The sequence below is a fragment of the Thermobia domestica genome, chromosome 16, assembly GCF_964235325.1.
Source record: "Thermobia domestica chromosome 16, izTheDome1.hap1.1, whole genome shotgun sequence".
Taxonomy (NCBI): domain Eukaryota; kingdom Metazoa; phylum Arthropoda; class Insecta; order Zygentoma; family Lepismatidae; genus Thermobia; species Thermobia domestica.
This window is the reverse complement of record NC_137469.1, coordinates 126,701,984-126,715,971: the sequence shown is the minus strand read 5'-3', so window position 1 is coordinate 126,715,971 and position 13,988 is coordinate 126,701,984. Positions and strand designations below refer to the sequence as shown.

Genomic DNA, 13,988 nt, shown 5'->3' with positions numbered 1-13,988 from the left:
AACTTATTTTCATCTTCATATCTGTGAATAACTAGTTATGTGATTTAGTCTGATATTTATCTAAGGACTTTTTCGAAATAAAGAACTTTCAAAAAAGTCAAGTTTTCTACTTGTAACGTTTTCTATTTACTTTCGATACGTCATACCATGATCAAAGTATTTAATTTAGCCCGTATGTTTTACTTGCGTTGTTAATGTTGAAGCAGTAATTCTGGTATTTAAATACACATATAACTTTATGATCAGGTGGCAATATTGTCAATATGATGATGTTGCAGAATACGTCAAGCAATATTCCTATGTCAATATTTGTGGTAAAAAATGTTAGTTTTTTTTTTAAATATATCAATTAGTTGAAAAGTTACAAGAGCGTATCAAGATGCATACATGAATGAAAATGTGGTGGAGTTTTATTACCAGCCTTGCTAGTTGAACAGATGTACAATCCATCTCCAATTCATTGCTCTTCAGTTTTTGCTTCATAGGAAATTCGACGCGACCAGTATCGCCCCATCCAGACCTTTTTTAATAGAATAGGTAAAGCATTTCAATTTGACTAATTCCCCTCCATTTCTTCTTGTTTCGCTTAATCTGATAGTGTCCTAGTTGATAGTCCGTATCTGTCTTCGTAATTCTAGAATCGTGATTCTGATGCATGACATTTTAAGTTGTACGTAGCAATGCCCAGTGTTTAATTAGAACTTGTCCGTGACTTTGCATATTTTGAGAACCCGCCCAATTTGGTAACCCGAGAAAGAGAGTCTTTTAATTATTATGTCCTTTAATTCTTGGAGCAATAAGTTTATAGATATTTTATCAGAAGTCACTTCGCTAGTCAATCATGATAGTTGTCTTTATCGGACATCCTATCGTTTCTAAAACATAGTTTCATTATGGACCGCTATCTCCTGTTTGCACTACTGGAATATATGGGTGAATAGTTTATGGCCATTCGGTACTTCCGAAACATTTTCGACTTATTCTTAGCATGTGGTTGTTTTTTTTTCGGTTAAATACCAAGATTGATTTGCAAAATTTGGCAACCCACCATTCACGAAAGGTTGAGGAAGAAAAAAATGAAATGAAATCTCTAAGTTTAACGTCCCACGCCTATGCCGGTTAGGCTAAAGGAGACGGTGATAATGAGAGATGAGTGAAATGGTGGAATGAAGAAAGTGGGAAGAAACGGGAGAACCCCGAGAAAACCCACGAGCACAGTGTTTGTCCACCACAAAGTCCACACGGTGCGAGGTGGGATCGAACCAGGGACCCCAAGCACCGGAGGTGAACGCTCTACCACTGAGCCACCGCGCCCCCAAGGTTGAGGAAAAATACTGCAGATAATTTAGAGACTTTAGACACAGAGAACACAATTATGTACTGGATCCAATTAGCTAAGGATAGAAGTCAGTGGAGAGCTTTTGTGAATGCGGCACTGAACCTCCGGGTTCCATAGGCCATAGAGTTAGTTAGTTAGTTAGAACACAATTATGTGAAGATTATTAAGAGAAACTGCAATGCTAGAATAGAACAAAAGTTTATAAATTAAAAATTAATAAGAAAGTTTTTATATAAGACTAATATAGTTGTTTCTTTTGTGTGAATTAGGAACTAAGGAGAACAGGAAAAACTTCAGGAGTGTTCTACCTCATTTTAGCTTTTGGTAGCTGTTGCTATAATGAGCTCTGCAAAGGATAGCGGGCTGTCTAGAATTATTTCCAAGTACTTTGTTAATGATTGTCGAAGAAGGGTTGTGCCATGATATTAAATAAAATTGACGTTGATGTAATATATTTTAAGGACCATGAAACGAGAAACAGCAGAATGAGTTAGATTAGGCAGTAAACTGGCAAAGAACAGAAAAGAGGCAAGCATAGAGAAAATCCAAGCATTGAAAAGTGGAATCAAAACGATTCGAAGTGATTGAATCTTCATGAAGTGGAGGTGTATCGTAATCATACTGCTGCAAAAGAAAGGACGAAGTTGTATCTATGCACTTCTAGACCTTCAAGTCTTTTTTACTGACATTTACAAAGTGTTTACGACAGTATTTGACACCCCTATTACATATAGTTAAACCTCATCGAACCAAGAAGGCATGCTACATTTAGAAATGGTTACGGTAAATTGAATGATACATCTGGTGTGCTAGATGTATTGCAAGGAAGAGTTTCCAAGGTGACGACAGCTTGCATAACGTTTTGCAAGTTGGAGGCATTAGAAGTTGTTATTACTTCACATGGTATAGATAAAAGGTCACCGACTTATGGCTATTTTAATATCAAATTTAATATTACGAGGAGCATGACAAAAAGAGCCGATATTTTTTAGAAGTATCAAGAAAATGATAGAAGAAATTATTGTTATTGATACACATGTACATACTTGAGCATTTTTCGACGTAATTGCCATGAACCTCAAGACATTTCTAGTAGCGTGGTACAAGCTTTCATATACTCTTTGTGTAAAAATGTATGCCTCAGAGTGCAGCCAGTCCAGGACGGATGTTTAAACAGTTCACTGCCGCTGAAACGCTTTCTACAGGTGAAGAAAAATATAAAAAAGTCGTTGGGAGCAAGATCAGGGCGGAAAGGGGAAGACTGAATAGCTGCCATCGAAATCACTGAATTGTCTCAACAATACAAGCAGCTATGTGTGGGATAGTGCTGTAGTAGAAAATAATAATTCTAGAGAGTATCATTCCTTTCCACCGATTTTGGGTGACATGCTGCAGATTATTCAATGTTTGGCAATACACATCTACTGTAATTGTTTGTGCTAGTTTATGGAATTCTACAAGAATCACACCCTTTTAGTTCTGAACCAAGTTGCCATTATTTTGTGATCTGATGTTGTTTGTTTGAAGAACCAGAGTATCACGATTGTATTGACTTCTGCTTCGGCTCTCCGTGGTGTACGATACCTAGTTTCATCCTCCGTCACTATGTTAGAAAAGAGGTAATCCCCATCCTCTCCCAGTGAATCAAAAACTCATATGCAGCTGTAATTCTTTGCTTTTTGAGAGCGTCTTTCAGCATTTGTGGTGCCATCATTGCACAGAGTTTCTGATAATCTAGCCTATCAGTCACAACTCGTTGCAGTATTATAGCATACACTCTCTTTGGCAAGTTTAGTTATTGTTAACAGACAATTGGATTGAATTTCTCGTTAAAACTTTCCACCAGATCATTAGTCTGAACACTAGGCCTGCCGCTAAGCTTATCGTATTAAACGTTTGAAAGCCCGTCCTGAAACTCTCTCCATTACTGCTTGATCTGCCCTTCACGCATTACTGTCTATCCGTAAATGGCTGACAATTTCCGATAGATGTCAGCTGCGTTGTATCCGTTAGAGTTAAGAAATTATATGACAGACCTCACTTCAGATTTAGCCGAATTTAGTACTACGGCAGCCATTTCACCTTATTACTCTACTCGGACGATTACTCACATGCACGCAACTCCACTCGGACGATTTTATCTATGTTTGGAAGTACAGTATACTAGAGCATACACCTGCGCATGGGCAACTTCGTCAGTGTTACAAACCTCTTGTAAAACTATCGGCCATTTCTTCTCATATTTTTACAAGAAACTCGTTTTCTCGTGTAACGTGGGTTCCTGTCACCACGGCATGGCACGTCCTCAGGTTGCGGATCGAGGAGAAGGCCTCCAGATATAAAGGTTAGCTGCGAATATACTGAATAAGCAGTCGCGGACAGCCGACTAGGAGTGGTCCTCCAGCTTGGGGGTTTGGGTAAGGCTAACAACCTCATCCTGTAAAAAAAGGCACTTGTTCAGAAATATTCACAAAAGCCTCGGACAAGGACTGATAACTTGGCACGAACTCAGCAAAAGAAAATGGACATGAGATTTGAAACTTGGAATATTAAAAGTCTTTATAGGGCAGGCGCGTTAAAATCCGTAACGAGTGAGTTGGAGAAATACAGGATGGACCTAGTAGGAGTTCAGGAAGTTAGGTGGGAAGGAAATGGATCTGTGAATTCCGGAAAATTTACGTTCTTTTAGGTCTACCGCTGGCGACAAAACAGTTGCGCAACTATCTCGTCGCTGTTGCCTGCAGTCAGCAACTTCACGGACACAAAACAGTTTTGTTGGCATACCCTCGCTCACTGGCGACGGCATCAGAAAAGTTGCCGAGCATTTGATATCACAATTTACATAATTGGCAACGGGAACAGTTCACATAATCGCTGATTTCGGACATAAAAAAAAACTACCGCCCATTCCAATGGTTAAATAAATAAAGTTAAATAAACTTTCGAAAGTAGCGTCAACAGGGGCGTTATTTCAGACTTCACTTGATGGGGGAACAAGAGCACCACCAATATAAGTCTTTCACGTTTCGTACTAGTGTAAAGAATTCACGAAACTAAAAGTCACATTTTTATTTCTTTTAAAATCAGACGGGTCTCGTCCGGTCCCAGAACTCGTTCTACCCTTAAAAAACATCCCAGTAATCTCACTTTGACGACACAGCTTTCTTTGAAAATACTTTTCAAATTAAGCACCCGTAAAACTAGTTAGACAATTGATTAAAGTATATGTATTCCTCAAACTCTTGGGGAGCAATTGCACCTCCGCCCCCTCCCTAAAACGTCCTTGAACGTTAATGAGTGACAAAAATAACAGCATTGTGTAAGCTAATACGAACGGGAACAATTATTCGTATCAAAAGATAACAAGAATAACGAAAATATAAAACGACTGGAAATAACTAACAGAACGAAATTAACAAAAGCGGCAATCCGACAACACTATACAGCAACCGTACTCTCAATGTTCTACGTATAGCCATAAAATAAAAATTGTCTTTCTTCGTTCTTCCCGCGTATATTTCTTCACGTTTTAAAATCGGCCATTTTTATACAGTACAGTTTTTTTCATCTTTTTTATATTTGAAATGGAAAGAAAATTGAGAATAATAATTTTATATGTATTTTTTTCTAGTTGTGGGAAATTAATGAAAGTAGTAGTGTGTAGTATGACAGCGATATGTCATTATCGAAAAATGTACCTACCTGTGTTGTTTTTTCTTGGCTGGAAAGCTCATTCTAGTTTCTTATAACAGCGAAACACACTTCCTTCAACAATTTCTTCTTTATATATATTTCTTTTTAACGCTGAGCGTTTCTCTATATCGTCAATTAATTTTTCATAGTCTTTATCACTAAAGACATGCTAGTCACTAATCAAAGAACGTATTAGTTTCCATTGCGACCACTTCTTTTCAAGCGCTACACACGGAACGAACTGTTACGTGAAAAAAACTTGTAGAAAACATTTATTTTTTACCTTTCTATTTGGAGGTAGCTCGGCAACTTTTCTGTCACCGTCGCCTCAGTGAGCGGACTCCCATAAGACTCAATGCATTTTTAGATGTTGCGCAACTGTTCCGTCGCCGAGCTGTTGCCCAGCTGTCGCCCTGCTTAACGACACCTCGGCAACTTTTCTGTCGCCGTCGCCTCAGTGAGCGAACTCTCATCAAACTCAATGCATTTAGCCAGAGCAACAAGATAGTTGCCCGACAAAATGTTGCCAGTGAGCGGTAGGCCTTACTGGGAAGAAAATAAAAATCATCAGTAAGAACAAGGTTTCTTCGTCCACAAACGAATATTACCAGCAATTAAACGGGTTGAATTTGTTACTGACAGACTTTTTTTATTACTCTTAAGGAACGGTGGTGTGATATTATTGTTTTGAATGCACATGCTCCAACTGAAGATAAGAATGAAGATATAAAAGACAGTTTTTACGAAGAAGTGGAACGGATATTTGACCAACTCCCGCGATACCATATGAAAATTCTATTAGGGGATTTCAATGCGAAGATAGGACGAGAGGATATTTTCAAACTGATTATAGGGAATGAAAGTCTGCATAAGGAAAGTAATGACAACGGTGTTAGACAACGGTGAACTTTGCAACATCCAAAAATCTAATCGTAAAGAGTACAAAATTCCCACATCGCGACGTTCATAAATACACTTGGACATCACCAGACGGAAAAACACATAATCAAATTGATCACGTTTTAGTAGATAGAAGAAAGCAATCTAGCATAACTGATGTTCGGTCGTTTAGAGGGGCTGATTGTGACACTGATCACTACCTGGTAGCAGCGATAACACGAAATAGATTATCGTTGAATAAAGGTAATATTCATTGTCCGAAATCGGAGAGATTCAATTTAAAGAAATTAGAAGAGAGCCAGGTAAGAGAGGAATACCAGATTGAAGTTTCGAATAGATTCTCGGCTTTAGAAGATTCGAAGTGCACTAGTGTTGAGGATACCTAGGTTGAAATTAGAGTTAGCATTAAAATTTCAGCAAAAGAAAAATTGGGATTGTCGGAAATACGTAGGAACAAACCTTCGTTTGACCAGAAATGCATTAAATTAGCAGAGAAGAGAAAACAGGCAAAATTACGCTGGCTACAAAATCCGAATGAAATAACTACACAAAATTTTGCAGATACCAGGCGGGAAACTTCCAAAACTTTTAAAACAAAGAAACGCGATTTTTTGAAAGCTAAAATTAAGGAACTTTAAGAGAATAGTAAAAATAAAAACATCCGGGACATGTATAAGGGGGTCAGCGAATTTAAGAAAGAATATCAACCTCGTGCTTATATATTAAAGAAAACTGACGGTACAGTTCTCACTAATACGGAAATAGATGGAAAGATTTCTTTGACGATTTGTTTAACATGCAACCACAAACTAGTGTACACACCGCAGAACCTTATATTTCAGAACCCAACCGAATAGAAGTAGAAACCGATATAAAGAAATTAAAGAAACACAAATATCCGGGTGTAGATGAAATTCCGGCTGAGTTAATTTTAGCTGGAGGCGAAAAATTGTGGAACAAGATACACAAACTCATCCTCCTTATCTGGAACAAGGAAGAATTGCCACAAGAGTGGAAAGAATCAAACATTGTTCCAATTCACAAGAAAGGTGACAAAACTGACTGTAATAATTATTGAGGCATTTCTCTTTTGTTAAAATCTTATAAAATTCTTTCAAATATTCTATTAGCAAGATTGACCCCATACGCAGATTATTGGAGATTATCAGTGCAGATTTAGACAAAATCGATGAACTATCGACCAAATATTTACCATTCGATAAATACTAAAAAAAAGTGGGAATACAGTAGCCCGGTACATGAACTATTTATTGATTTTAGAAGGGCGTATGACTCGGTTAGGAGAGAAACATAGTACAACGTTCTTACAGAACTTGGAATACCGAGAAAGCTAATTAGATTAATTAAGATATGTTTAAATGAATCCCAAAGTAAAGTCCGGGTAGGAAAATTTTTGTCCATGAGCTTTCACGTCGAAAATGGCCTGAAACAAGGAGATGCGCTGTCGCCATTATTATTTAACTTTGTTCTGGAATACGCTATAAGGAAAATCAAAGATAACAACCAGGGCCTAGAGTTGAACGGTATTCACCAGGTTATAGCTTATGCTGATGATGTAAATTTAATAGAGGATTATAGGAGAACAATAGAAAGAAATGCAGAGATCTTACTAAACACTTGCAGAGACATGGGTTTAGAAGTAAATGCAGAGAAAACTAAGTACATGGAAGTGCGTCGGGACCGTAATACAACAAATTATAGATGCGTTAAAATATTAAATAATACTTATAATAAAGTGGATAGTTTCAAATATCTAGGATCAATATTATCAGAGGAAAATCATATTCACGGAGAAATTAAATGTCGACTAAAAGCAGGGAATTCGTGTTACTATTCGGTTCAAAATCTCTTGTCGTCGCGAATTCTGTCGAGGAATTGGAAGCTTAAAATATATAAATCTAATCATGCCTGTTGTTTTATATGGATGCGAAACATGGTCGCTTACACTGAGGGAAGAACATAGACTGAAAGTATTTGAGAACAAAATCCTGAGACGAATATTCGGACCCAAGAGGAACGGGAATGAGGAATGGCGGAAACTTCATAACGAGGAACTACATAATTTATACAATTTACCCAACATTGTTAGGGTCGTCAAGTCTAGGAGGCTTAGGTGGGCAGGTCATGTAGCTAAAATGGAAGAAAGTAGAAACGCTTTCAAAGTCTTCAATGGAAGACCAATCGGAAAACGACCATTAGGAAGACCTAGACGCATATGGGAGGACAATATTAAGATGGATCTCGCAGAGATAGGAATACAAAGTAGAAACTGGATGTAGTTAGCTAAGGATAGAAGTCAGTGGAAAGCTTTTGTGAACGCGGCGTTGAACCTCCGGGTTCCATAGGACATAGAGTTAGAGTTAGTTAGTTAGAAACTCGTTTTCTCTAGTTTTCAGTTTGGAACAATGGCCGATTAATTATTTTCACCGTAGTCGCTTTCTTGTTTTCTAGTCGCTTGTTATTTTCTAGTTTTCAGTGTATAGTGTGACCTGTGAAGTACCTACTATAAAAAGAAATGTTATTTAATAAATTAATCATCGCTTGTGTGCTATACGTGACTGTTGATGTAATTTCTTGTCTTTCCATACAATTTTATCGATCTCTTTTCCTTTCCTATATAAATTATGTATTTTTAAGAGAAATGACAAACTTTTTACACATACTCCTCTCATCAAAACGATAGAAAAAAAATTATTTTATACTTATCTGAGATAACTATATACATATTTTCCTTCTTTCTACATAAGGGACACGTAGATGGCCGCACTGTAGTTAATATATTTTCACTTTCACAAAATCGCCTAAAAGTGCCTCAGCAGTGTTTCTCCGAAACAAGTCACCTTTTAGATTTGCTCCAAATTCGCTCAATTTTTTTGTCCATAATAGAAAATTGAAACAGCCAGTCGTTTTGGTGTTTCGAAACTTGGATTCCGTGTAAAAAGAATACCATGGTGTCCGCTGCATATAACTTTTTTTATGTGTGTATGGTTGTGCACTCGTTACGGAGACTAGGGAACTGAATACGTTATTCTTGTACACAGCTTCATTCATGGGGTAGATTCACAACTCTCACTTCAACCAATATCTTTTAGATCGTCTAAGAATTCGATACATTTTTTCCTTTACCAGAAGATCAGTGGAAACAAATGTCCCATTCCCCATGGAAGTGAGTTTGGGGAAAATGTCCATATTCTTTCTTCTAAGAAACCTATATATAGTTAGTGTGCATACATGAATGATTCCGTATTAGATTTTTACTCAGCATTAGTAGGTCGCTGAAACAGCTAAGACAAATATCGTGGGAACTTCATTGGGAAAGAAAACTATAGCCCTTTTCAGATGAGCAGCTACATAGTAGTAGATGATGTGCGCGAAATTTAGCACGGCGTTGTCCGTCGCTGTTTCTCCATCCAGCGTTCTTGCAAATGACTTGACGATATTATCGATAGTATCAAATATTATATTCCAGAAAGATTTAGAATATTCACTATGCATGCTGTAAATATACATATTAACTTAATTAACTGCATTTTAATTTATTCCGCTAGTCTCTTGCATGAGTACCGTTCGGAAAGTAACCTCCGATTGGTTAAAAAGGTAACATCATAGTAAAAATTTAGAATATTCACTATGCATGCTAGAAATATACATATTAACTTAATTAACTGCACTTTAATTTATTCCGCTAGTCTCTTGCATGAGTACCGTTCGGAAAGTAATCTCCGATTGGTTAAAAAAGTAACATCATAGTAAATATGAAGAATTTATTGTATACAGGTGAAAACTACTATTTGTTATTTTTCAATATAGTTTCCATAAACATTCAAGCACTTACCGTACCTCTGCATTAGCGTTTCCACATTTTCCTCATCTACATGTTTCCAAGTTACCCGCAGTGTAGCCAAATTGGATTGTACGAGTTAAGTTAAAAACACGTTTGCTTGTGATTGATTGATCCCAACAACTCCCTTTCACAATACTCTGATATGTATTACACTATATCTGTGATACGTTAGATTCAATAATACTACACACTTATCTCTAAAAACTTCACGAAAATGTGTAAAACAACAATCGACGCACCACCATTAACATACACTGGCCGACTGCTTCAGAAAATTGTGCCGTGACCAATGGGGACGAGGGTGATTGTTTACGGCAATCGCCGCTAGGGTAAATGTCTCTGCAGTCAACATACGCTACGTTTCCACATTACCCCTACGTTTCCACATTTGCACCCCTTCCTCTACAAATACAGCACTTTCGATCAAAATTGAATAGTAGGCCTATTTACGAAAGTTATCATAAAAACATGGTTTTTAAATCGTGGTGGTGAAATATTCTCTTATGTTTGATTAATTTTAAATGTAAGAAGTCGTAATGATTGTGAAGCCCTAATTATATGCGTCATATACCAGGAAAGTCATATACTTTTTTCGAAATTTATTGTAGATCTTACTTTTAATCGGGGAATGACAGGGTGTAGAAATGTGAGGTTTTATATTTGAACAATATCACACCACATTATTAGTGTGGTTGAGTAATTGGTCCACACCAGACTAGTGGACTAAATTCGCCTTCAATTCTCAGCTGGTTTTAATTGCAAGCCCTGGGGATTACGGAGAAGAGTGAAACAAAGTATGCATAATTGAAGACTCGCTTTGAAAACAATGTAAATAAAAGTCACTCTAACAGAACAGACAAAAGATAGTAAATTGTGCCCAAACGTCACAAAATAGAAAATACTATTGTTTACAAATATAACCTAGCATACAACGAAGTACGAAATTCTAACTAAAGCACAAACGTATTTAAAAAGTTAAATAAGTGAAACGATTTCAAGCTGGCATTTACAATGTTTTGTTCAGCGAATCTTCAATTTTGCGTCAGATCCGAATGAGTTTTATGAAAGTTGTTGTAGAAGCAATAAATAAATAATAGTAGTAGTAATAGTAAATATCGGAAACCACTATTTTATCTTTTACTATTGGATTGTTAAACCAATAATTTACTTTTAACTTCATGTTAAGCTTATCATTCAGAACTTTAAAGATACGCCAGGTACCACCAAAATCGAAAGTTTTATAAACTAAAATTAATGTTTAACATATATACGAAATATGAGTGGGGTTAATTTACTTCTTCATTCTTGACAGATTTTAACCCCAATCTATCAACATATTTTATAATCGTAGTATAAAAACTGTACATTATCCTTTCTGATTATGGAAAAAAAACTTTCCATAATCGAATAATTTTCCGTGGCTCACATTGGAAAAGTCACTTCAATGTATATGTTTTAACTTACAACATGGGATAGATTTTACCCGATTTTATCTTATTAATTTTGGTGTACTGGACCCCCAAAGAGTTCTTTATGATAGGTGAACGAAGACACATGCCTAGTTTAATTAAAATCGGATATGGTTTACGGAAGATATCGTGGAACAAACAGACGGAAGGACAGACTACAGACACGCAAATGCTGATGAAGTCGAATGGTTGGTGATTCGCAACGTTCGTTCAATATTTTTTTTCAACTGTATTCCTACATAGTATATTATTTAAATAGATAAAATAAAATAGTTTACCTCTGATCATGTATTTCATGTATTGTCATTTTTATATAGAAATATTGTCATTATTTTTTCAGTTATTGTATTAAGTAAAGTTTTGTAATGCTTCTTTCTAGCTGGGTATAACTTGGATGTCAACAGGAGCAAATGGCGCTTGGTTGGATCTTTATCCTACAATCTTAGTTAAACAATGAAACTTGTAGTGACACACAAGTTATTGAACTGTTTTAAGTTTATCTACATTCTACTTTTATGTTAATCGAAAATTTCTATTACTATACGTAAATTTGTGCTTTTTCTTACTGAAAATATATAAAAAGTATCCCAACGTCTTTGACATGTATGATGTTTAGACCGAGGCAAAACAAATATTCTAAATTGTAGAAAAAATATATGGAACTTAAATTTTTCTGACAATAAAGTTCCATAGTACGATTTTTATTTCTTCTCGAAAACATCTTAATGGCTAAGTAACATAGACTAGGTGATAATTGGTTATATTCAATTAAGGAAGCCTATAGTCATAAAACAGGAAAGCTGATTGTACTTCTTAACTAAAGTACTTGTTTTGGTTCTAAAATTATCAGTCAGCTCTCTTTATATATATTAAATTCTTGAAGTAAAAAAGGTAGTAGACGTAAAATTTCAATTATCCCTGACTTTCCTAAACATCATAATAGTAAATATATTCCAGTTCTTATGGGTTTAAATAGTTTCATCTTATTCGCATGTAAATGTATTGTTTCCTCGTTGTTTTCTAGTCTCATAAGAGTAATGAAGCATAATAAATAAAAAAGAATACTTAATACATTTGTGTACTCATGAAATGTTCGTTATTTTAATTGTTGTGCATTAAAATATGTTCTTTATGAACATTTTTGCATACTTACCAATTAATGATTGTTTATATTTACAAATACAACAATAATAAAGAAAAATAATTTTTAAAATATTTTTCATAAACAATGATTTGTTTGAAATTCTACTTAAATATCTGGATGGAAAATAAAATTACAAATAATGTATTTCATAATTGAAATTAATGTTATAGATGAAATTTACTAACATTTAAATATATATCTGTGTGCTGTCTTATTTTATTTTATTTTATTTATTTCTTATTTTTATTTTCGTATTAATTGATCATTGACTTGAATAGAGTAATGGAGATCGAGGTAAATCATTTCCATTGTCTATCAAAGTTTAAGTACTTTTTGGAGTATTGGTAGTATTTATATCACTTGATGGCACTTCTGTGCCTCTGGGTCCATGGCCCAGGTGTCATAATCCAGGAGTTCCCTAGGATCATCCTTTTAAACTGTGGCAATTAGTGCGTTGGCCCATATCCTAAAATTTCGGAACGGGTGTGTTGGACCAGTTCATGTACATATCTCTGTAAGTTTGGATGGTTCATTTCGTTCAAATATTTTAAATTCTGAAAGCTTTTGACATAATATATCCTCTGTCGTTATATAGTTACATAGTTGAGTAGAAAGGACTCACTCGGGAAAGTAATGCTGCCGGAAGTAGGAACCAAATACACGGTTCTGATAGGTTGGCCTAATCCGTTTCTTGGAGCATAGCTTACAAATAGCAAAAATCAAACGTTTGCTGCTGTCGTCCCTAGTGACCAAGCGTACTAGTAATGAAATTGTTATTGGCGTAGGTTCAAACCCGGCCCAAGGAAAGCTTTTTTTTTTAATTTCATAACACTTTCTCCATTAAAATAAATGCAAACAAGACACAAAAACGGATTTACGTACTTTTCATGCAGATAAGTAGTAATAGTAGTAGGAGGAGGAGGAAGAAGGAAGCACTAATAGGAGTAGGAGTAGTAGTCGGAACGGGTTAGAAGACCAGCAGAGCTAGTTTTTTCCATCTTGATCCCCACGATATAAATTTTGTGACCAACTTAAAACAGCTGGTTAGGGTAGTGCGTAAAACAATTGGCTAGCGTAGCGCGCGAAAAAGGTACCCTCGGGATAATTACGCTCCAGAGTGGGTCGTGAGTAGAGCACCCCATTCCCGTTCATATTACAGCGGGCATTAACGCACCCATTCAAATTTGGGGGTAGACCTAGTAATCAATTTTGGAACCTGCCAATTTTTAAAATTGGTATGGTAGTATATGACCTTGGTATACCTTTAAATTTCGAGTGCTTCGTATCATTCACATTTACGTGAAAAAGAATGCCCAAAAATAAAAATTTGAAATATTTTATCGTAACTTATTCTCTTTAAAGATACTTTATCACGTTGTGTGGTTATATATTTGAGTACAAGGGCTCCATTGTCTTTCATAGAACAAAGATTCATTAAAGAACCCTCTAAAAATATCATAAGGTCTGTGCACTCCATCCTTAAATCCTGAAAATTGTCAAAAGTATGAATTTGGTATGTTAATAGAAGATTATTCCTGTTCCATAAATTTTGAGCGCATTGATTATAGCTGTTTTGAG

The 13,988-nt window shown here is 35.8% G+C and overlaps 1 protein-coding gene across 3 annotated transcripts in view; it reads left to right on the top strand.

Annotated features, from left to right (window-relative positions):
- Positions 1–12,814, top strand: part of LOC145673400 (uncharacterized) — a 537,699-nt gene extending 524,885 nt beyond the window's left edge. For all 3 annotated transcript variants that reach the window (XM_081743063.1, XM_081743061.1, XM_081743062.1), the window contains one exon: positions 11,646–12,814. The gene's annotated coding sequence lies outside the window, so the exon portion shown is untranslated. The remainder of the gene's footprint in view (positions 1–11,645) is intronic.
- The last annotated feature ends 1,174 nt before the right edge of the window (positions 12,815–13,988 follow it).